General features: G+C 45.5%; 1 long non-coding RNA gene across 2 annotated transcripts; it reads left to right on the top strand.

Annotated features, from left to right (window-relative positions):
• The first annotated feature begins 1,482 nt into the window (after nt 1–1,482).
• On the top strand, nt 1,483–8,624 carry LOC121092040. 2 transcript variants are annotated; one of them, XR_005829165.1, is made up of 3 exons: nt 1,483–1,571; nt 3,600–4,719; nt 8,504–8,624. It is a non-coding gene; the product is annotated as an uncharacterized LOC121092040 (long non-coding RNA). The 2 variants fall into 2 exon arrangements; XR_005829164.1 differs by having other exon boundaries at nt 1,483–4,719.
• Nucleotides 8,625–9,039: the final 415 nt, after the last annotated feature.

Here is a 9,039-nt window from a genome sequence, read left to right as displayed (position 1 = left end):
CATGTTGCTAAAGCACAGCGACAGGGGCTCTGCAGCAATGAGACAGCAAAGCTGTTCCTGCGGCGGTTCACCCAGCACATCCATGCAACATCGGCGCAGGGCATATTTTTGGGGAGGAGACACACTCAGAGCAGCAATATAAGAGCACAGGTTGCATTGCTCCTCAGAGGCAAGGGGCACAGGGCAGGCAGAAGACGAGGCTCGACTGCTACTGCATGGTGGTATGTGGCAACCCCGTGAGATGGTACCGAGGTGCTTCAACACTTTCACCACCTTCAACATGGAGGAGGATTTCAGAAAGCACCTGGAGAGAGAGGGTTGCTACTGTAATACGTTTTCATAATCACTTAATTTTTCAGTTACCAAATGTGACTTGCACGTGTAACCTTCCGTGCCTTGCAGAGCAGGAGCCCACAGCCTAACAGCGACATTCAAGGCTGAGCACCAAAAAAATCAATATTTTCATGAGAGCTCAGTGAAGTGGCTAGCAAGCCTGCAAACGCTTACTTTTTAGCACAATGCATGAATATTAGTATCACAATGTATAGTTGTTCGTTAGGAAAAGAATCTGATTTCTAATCGAATTACTAGCTTTATATCATTCTTTCAACTCAGGGTGCAGGAATGGAATACTCTAACTACTTCATTATAAAAAATTAAGATAGGAACTTATGATTTCATCATGTCTGTGACAGTGTCCGTTTCCAAAAGATGAGGTCTGATCTGATAAAGAATTAACTTGTTTCACTCACATGAGCAGAACCAACAGATATTATAACAGGTAGCCAGGATTATTTTGAGAGTGCCGACACTAGGTGCTTTTTCATTCAATTTTACGTGCAACCTTTGAGAATTATTAGTTTTTATATTTGGCCAACAGTGAAAAATCAAGTATATTAAGACCTCGCACTGTAGATGTGCAAATTAGAGAGTGTTTTGCAAGGCAAAAATTAATTAATTTCAAAATGTTTATAATTCTATACAAATAAGACACCACCACAGTTTAAGAGCCACACTACTTCTCATAGCGATGCATCTAGGGCACTACCCTACTTTCTTATCAGTCCAAACAGAAGAATATATTATAACAATTAAGAGTCTTTGATGTTTATGTGTTGCTTTGGTGAATTTTACTAGGAAGATCTTACATCTAATGCTATTTTAGCTATCTCTTGATATATCCAAACCATCAGATTATCTCAGCTCAGAAGGTCTGTGGTGCATTTCTTTAGGGACTTCATTAGTGGAAGATATCCTGACTCAGGATACAGGCAACTTTTGATGCATCATTCATACATACAATATTCGACTCTACATCACAGGGTTGGGGGGGGGGATATTTTGTGTAGCAATTTATAATAATTACCCAAAGAGCGTTCAAAATTTGAAAGGTATTATTTGCATATGTATAACATTAACTAAAGACTATCAAACAATAAAAACCTTGCTATCAGCTCATGCCCACATGACAAATCAGATTTTTCTCTGTAGATACTTTGACCTGCAAGTTACCAAGGATGTTGCAGAGCAAACAGTCTGATCTGTACATTAATCCAGAGAACATGACTTGGGTGAGTACGGAAAGACAGGCTGCAGTAGTGCACAGGGGGATGAGAGAGGAGAGTGGGATGCTTCAAAGGAAGGAGGAACTGGTCAGATTTGGGATAACTCAGGCTGAGCTGTTCAGAGGATGGTGCTTCTCCCCTATGCCTTTGCCTTTTCAAAGGACTGCAACAGCTCAGAGTCAAATCAGATAAAGTCCTTGTGTTAGCCTGCTCATCCCAGGGGAAACTGCTCATATCTAGCCAGAAAGAAAAATTTCAATGAGTAAATGATGAAATGGGAATTTTACCTTTTCTAGAAGATGGTATTTAGCCCTAAGACAGGCAGAGATTATCCATTCTCTATGCTTCTTATTCATATGTTGAGGAGCTGACAGCTCTTCTAAAAGCAGACTGAGGGTTTTTAGACAGTCTGAGGTTTAAAATTAGGCACTGGAACTAATAGGCTGTTATTGTCTCATAATTATATTTGACATGATGCTCTTAACTCTTTTCTGAAACATCATTCTGCATCCCATGGAGTCAGGATGCCATAACTTTGTCTGCAGCACCAGACGTCACCCATGCCATGACAGGGGGGTGTCACAGCTGCTGCTCTTCCCAGCTCCCTCTGGACGATGTGCAGTGACCCCAGCTCAACAGAAACAACCCACCTGGGTGAGGTTATGTCTTTAGCTGCAAGCTTAAGTAAAGGGATGCTGCTGAGGAATGCTGCTTGGAGCCCTAGCTGATAGGCACGATTCCTGTCTTGCTTCTTCCTTGCACTGGGAGCAGGGGAAGCAATTTCTTGTTGGCCCATTCTAGAAGCTCCTTACACCACCTCCAGCAGCAAGTTCAGGTGTCCTGGCTGGTGCAGCACGCCACCAGAGCCGAGCCAAGCCAAGGAAGGGCTTGCTTTCCCCTGCTGCCCTCCCGGCAGTGTGGGAAGCTGTACAGACCATTTCTTCTTCCCTTGTCATGGCTCGGGGATCTAAGCAAGCACATTTCCATTGCAGAAGTCAGGCAGGCACCAGCCTTCTGTCAGCAGAAGGAAAAATAAAGGGTTGCAACTCAAGTCCCTTTAGTTACATGAGGTATTTAGGAGGTTCAGGTTTTAGGGGGTTTTGCCCAAGCTGCTGCAGCTGTGACCTTCAAGGTATTGCCTTGACAAGTTGTGCTTTTCAATAAAGCACAGTCTGGTGAAGGGAGTTAATTTACACAGGTTTTCATTCTTTGAGCTCTGTCATCAGTGCATCAGCCTCACTTATTGAATTCCCCTGTCGATAGAGCAACCAACTGCAGTACATTCACATCCAAGTGCCCAAATGAAGCACCTGTTCTCAGTTACTTGAGAATTAATTTCTCTTTTCCACTTAGTTCCCTTTCTTTCTCTGTTTTTGGCTTCTGGTCTTCCTGGCACAGATACAAATACTAGGAGCTCCAGATAGGGATGCAGCCACTTTAAATAACCCTTTTATTTGCTTAGCGGCTTTTCTTTATTTGCCTTGCTCTGCTCTTTCAGCTGCCTCTCTCTTATTGGAAACCAAGTTCAAACCAATCTGTGCAACCTAATGCAAGTCAACGTGATCTTTTTTGGTAGAGCTGTATAAAACCAATGAATGAAAAAGGAAACCAACCACATTTCAGGCAGGTATTGTCCAGGCAAAGCACTTGAGCATATGAGTATCTTAAAGAACCAAGCAGAGGTCTCAAAGCCACCCCTTCCCCTGGGCCATGTAGTCCCATAGGTCCTTAGTTACCTCCCAGATGAAGAGCGAAGGACTCCCCACAGCTTTCTGCAGCACCAAATGCACAGGTTGCAGTTTGACACAGAAACCATTATTTTGTTTCTCCAGCAGCTGTGCTGGGATAGAGGAATGAATGAGATCTTTTTGAGTGTCTAGGGATGGTTGTTATGGGTTAATTAATGTTTCAGCAGTGGTGATATATAAGGGGGAGTTATGCATGTTTAAGGTGATTCATGCCGCCTCACTGAATTTAAGTCTAATGGGAAACTTATTTCACTGTATTTATGGGTAACGTCCATCCATATCCTAGATATCTCTCCAGGGAGCCTTCTCTCCACGGCCATCCAACTCCTCTGAAGAAATATGGACTCCTCTGAACCCATCTTGGCTGTAAATCTGCAATTAAAAGAACGGTCCATTTACTTCTCTGCGATGCCAAGGCGTTGCTGACTCGTGGCTCCATCAGGCTGGCTCCTCCAGCCAACAAGCCCTTTCCCCACCTGCCCTGCTGCAGCCCCCCAGCCTTCTGCCCCCACCCAGAGCAGAAAGATGCTTTCACAGGGGAGCTGCGTTGCCCCAGGTCGACTTTTACTTTTCTCCCACTTCTCAGAGCCATTGGATGCATCGATGGGACAGATCTAAGCCTGGGTTTTGGCCAAATGAACTGCTCCCCCTCCCAGCACAGCCTGTGCTGCCCTCCCTGCCCCCATCACTGTTTTCCTTTTTCCTCCCCTGAGGTTTGATTCTCTCGTGCCCTCAAGGCAGAGCTATTTTTGCATTGGACCTTCAGGGCTAGCTTTTTTTACGTGACATTATGTGATTAATTTCCTGCTGAGATGGCAGGAATAGAACAGTGACATGACAATCTGTTTAAATTCCCTTTTCTATCTTCTTTTCCCCTCTTTCTTTTATTGTTTCCTGGCTTATGCTAAGCCTCAAGGAACTGCTGTCTAGTAACCCTCCACCATCTGCTGTGCTGCTAGCAGAGAGGAGCTATGGCCAGAGCCGTTATTTCTTCCTTCTTTTTGCCTTTCCCCTCTGCCAGGATTTTGCATGGTCACAGCTCCCTTTGGGCGTATTCTGCCTGCACCAATTCAAGGGCCACAAAGGCCTGGGTTGCTAAATTAAAGTGCAGAAATACTAACATCAAACTATTCAGAACCCAGCATTATCCTGGTGTATAGAGAAATATAGGAGTGCATGCAGGTAGCACTCTGTACACCTAACTCCTCCTGCAGCCACGTACAAGAGCAAGTAAACATCTGAGCACGTGTGTTTGGAGGCGGAGAGAGGCAGAGGGAAGGGAAAGAAGAAATACAAACTGCCCAACTCCCTTGCACAGTTCCTGGAGCAACCCTGAACCGGAGCCCTGATAACCAGCGTATCTGGATCCAGAATCAATACAGAACTTGCCAGCACAGAGACAGGAGGTAAGTGCCACTAGTTCAGGAGATCTCCTTGTCTGAAATGAAGCCTTCAAGAACAGAAGCTCAGAGAAAACTCAATTGTCTGTGTATCTGAACACTTCCACAAAGGGTTTTCATTGCATTAAGGAACACCTTCAGTACTCATTTTTCCCATTAGGCAAGTACTGGTGGCTGCAGTAACAGTCTGGAGGCATCAGTGATGCTTTCAAAATGTGCTGGAGACTGCGCATGTGAATATGTCTGTCTTTTACGTAGCACAATAGGTTCCTGACCTATTTGGATGCTAAGCATGATTATATAAATATTAAACAACTGTGAAACTGCTACATCGGTTCAGTGTCTTGATGGAAACCTTTGACTGAGGCTTTTTCAAACCAGAAAGATTTAGACTGTTTTCCCTTGGGACAGGTTTACCTAAGTGTATTGCCACGTTTACCCCATTAGAGCTCTTTGCTGAGTCGAGCTGGAACACACATTGAACAAAAGAAAGTGCAAAGATGTCTTAAGGCAACAAAGAGAAATCTTAGTGCAATTACATCTCTGTTACTGCTCAGCCGGAGCTGCAGGAGGTGGCTGGGGCTTGATTGCAGCATCCCAGCATCACCCACAGGTTAGTGGCCACCAGCCACCAGGCACGAGCAGGACTATAATCTGGCAGCCAAAGGCAAGTGGTTTTAGCAACAAGCTACGTCTGCCCTCCCTCCGTGTCAACAAGGGACCACAGCAGTGCAGACAGCTGAGAAAAGAGAAGGAAAAACAGCAAAGGAAGTCAACCAAATACACGTATGGAGAGAGGAGGGAAGGGTGACTGTACCCCACATCAGTGTGACTGCATGGGGCTTGGACCATAAAGGTGGGGTTTAGTGGAATGAAAAGGGCTGAACTTGGGGACGTGGATGAGGGCTTGCCACAGTATTTAAGCATTATTTGTCGCTACCGACTGTCTCAGTCCCTCAGGTATCCTAACCTGAGACTCCGTGTCTAAAACCGATACCCAGAATCGCCCATAGTTTGAAAACCCCACAGCTCACTGGTGGTAACAACTGGTGCTTCCCTCCTCCTTTTAATCCTGTGTTGGTGCAGTACAATTTATTAGGGTGCTGGAGAATGGGAGGAGGAGAGAGGAGGAGCGGTGCAGGAGGGCTTGTTTGCCTATGCCACCAGCTGTCACAGTGTGCACCCCTGCATCACGCGAGACAGTTCCCTGGCTGCAAAAACTCCCCTCACCCTTCCCCATCTGCTCTGGATGAAGCCCTGGGCCCGTTCTCCAGCACAGATTTGTGACTGGACCCAGAGGACATGGAGACACGGTGCCTCTGTGGGCACAGGGCTTTTGTCTTTCATCCTAATGCTTTGAAGACATACTGCTATTTAATCCTCTCGGGCCAGCCACTGCACATTGATCTCTGCATACAGTCTTTTCACAGGAATTACTTTGGGACACTATTTACAGCAAAAAGTTCTTTCAATGGCAGCAGCAAGAACCATGATTTTCAATAGCAATGAGCCAAACATTTTGAATCTCACACCAGGGCAAGGCATGTTGATGAATTTTCCAAGGCTGTGTGCACAATTAAACAGAACAATGACATTACCAGATCTTCTACCAGATTTTTCTGAATGAAAGACTTAGGGTCTTTGTTAAAAGATTCTTGTGAACTGAATTTTACGGAATATATCATCTTTCACAGATGTCTCCTATGTTCCAAATCCAAGACACACACCAGATCTTGGATCAAGCTGAGATAATACAAACCATAATAAAAGACAATTTGTATCCCAGAGAATCTAAATAAGTTTCCTGGGGTGGCAGAAGTGAGATCTCCCTTCCACAGCAATTCAGAGAGATTAAATGTCTCGCCCAAGGTCACATAGGAAGCCAAAGCCAAGATTTCAGTCCAGTTTTCCAGCAAATGCCTTAGCCCTTAAGTCTACCCTTTCCTCCTCAGCAGAGTGAGAAAAATTATTACAGAAATCTCAAGTTCAAACTACTTGCTACTTGGAGAGCAGCCCATGTCCTGGCTGCTTTATCAGTTTATGTGGAAAGACTCCAAGACATTACTTATATTGACTCAATATTAAATGGCAATAACCACCACGACAGATTTACTGTCTGGCGATGTCTTCCTGTCTGCTATAGTAACAGTAATGATGAATTTTTTCTTCATTAAAAGATGTAGGTATTTAATCCCTCTAGCAACATTTTGAATTTTCCTGTTCTTGGGAAGATCAAATCCTTATCCACAGTGTTTTATCAAAGAAAGATCACACCTGGTGCTACTCCACTGTGAGGCAGGTTTTGCCTGGGAGTGATGCTGTGTTTGAAGGCACCATTTGACTTTCATGCTGTCAGTGCCACGTGGCAGCAACCCATGGGCAGACCGGGGATGCTCTGGGAGGATGCAGTCAGCAAACATCTGCTGTTTTCTGGGGAAGGTTCAGCTCTGACGCTGAAAGAAGCATCTGACAGTCATGGTTAGAGGCAACAAGTGGCTCTGGCATCTCTGCTCTGGCTGAAAACAAGTGGGACATGTAACTAGAAAAAGTCTTAATTATGGACCTACAATAAAGTAACCCATTCTCTTTCTGCTGCCTTAGGGGAGGATCCAAAATGGAGAAAATTTTAGGAACCTGGGTTCAGGCATCCCTTTATTGCACCAAGACAGGGCTTTAAAGGTGTTACCTGTCAGAAACCTGCCTTAGCTAGTGCTCAGGGCTGAAGGAGCACTTCCCCATCCCAGCCTTCAGAAGCAGGGTGTTATGTGCCCGATGCTGCCTGGGGCTGTCATTAAGCAGACAGGTGGGCCTTATTTCCACAGAAATCCTGCACCTACTGAAGCTGGGCTCTTTGATACCAATTTAACCGGGGCCAGGCTTTCAAACCATGTTTACTTATTAATTTCTCCCACCTTTGCTTGTCCAAGTACAGCGTAGGTGACCAAAGTGATGAGACTGGTTTAGTTTCTCTGGTTTCTGAGCTGCGATTTGCTTTTGTCTACTGTCACCAAACCACACACACATTCATCCAGCCTGCCGCAAACAACAAAACCAGGCTAAACAGCCTTGGTGCACCACTGAAAATAGCAGGAGGCAACAAAGAAATAGCATTAAGGAAGGCCATACATGCAGCACTTGCTCCTTGTTTGTGCTGGCTCCATGTGTGCAGACGCTGGTGTGAAGACCTGTTCACAGCTGAGCCATGTGCTGGAGGAAGGGGGTGGGAAATGTGAGATGAATGATTTTTCTGACGCCTCCTGCACTTGGATGGGCTGTGCAAATCTCACTTTGCTCGTCCCTGCTGTTGCTCTCTCATTAGGAGCAATCACCCCAGGGGAGCATGGTGGCCTCTGCTCTGCATCACCAGGCTGTCCTTTAGCTGGGCTGCTCCTCTCCCTACTCACATCCCTTTAAATCTACATATATTTATTTAATTTTTTTCCACACACATCAAAGGAGAGAAATGTCAACAATTAATCTCCAGATTGGTGCTGAAGATCTGCTTTCCCATGCTAAATGTCAGAATCCATGTCCACCCCTTCAAGAGATAAATAAGGCTAATGAGCCTGTGGGGCAGGAGACATGGTTCTGCACTTGACCCTGGAGGGACAGAGGAACAGGCACTAGAGGAAATATTATAACTAAACACTTATTTGCAGAGCATCTCTGTTCCCTGCCCACTCTTTGATGATGGGGTGTCTTGTTATACTGTGCTAAGCAAGCACAGAACCGGTTCAGGATGGTGCTTCAGCGCATGCTTAATTTTAAGCTTTTGCCTCTGTTTTTGCAGGAGTTCAAACACATGCAGAAATGCTGTCCTGAAGAACGCTGCGTTGCCGGGCGGGCAGTGGAAAGACAGAAGCAGCTATGTTACATGACACAGAACCTCATTAAAGAGTATCTTCATCCAGGCTTTTCCTTCGTTGTGATTTCGATTACCCCATTTGGTACCATCAAAACTAACGGGTATTGCAGGTCATTAACACCTGCAGGCTTTCATGGAGAGAGGCTTTCCAAGTGAACAGGAGGGACACACGGGCTCAGACAGCGATCCCAACCCAGACACACAGAGGACACACTCCTGACGAGACCCTCCAGCCTTGGTCATGACCATAGGATATTTTTTGCCTCCATAGGATCACAAGGAAGCTTTCCCTCCTGTCACACACACCTGGCTATGTGCATGAAGCACTCCTGTTTCCCACTCAGACAGCAAGTCACCACAAAGCCCTCTACATACAAACACTATGAAAAATAGTAACTCTGGGTTAGGTGAGGGGCCGTGCACTGTGCATCACGCTGCAAGAATAACCCCGAGCAAAAGCC

This window comes from Falco naumanni, chromosome 7, assembly GCF_017639655.2.
Source record: "Falco naumanni isolate bFalNau1 chromosome 7, bFalNau1.pat, whole genome shotgun sequence".
Taxonomy (NCBI): Eukaryota; Metazoa; Chordata; class Aves; order Falconiformes; family Falconidae; genus Falco; species Falco naumanni.
The sequence above is the reverse complement of the archived record's forward strand: the minus strand, read 5'-3'. Positions and strand labels throughout refer to the sequence as shown.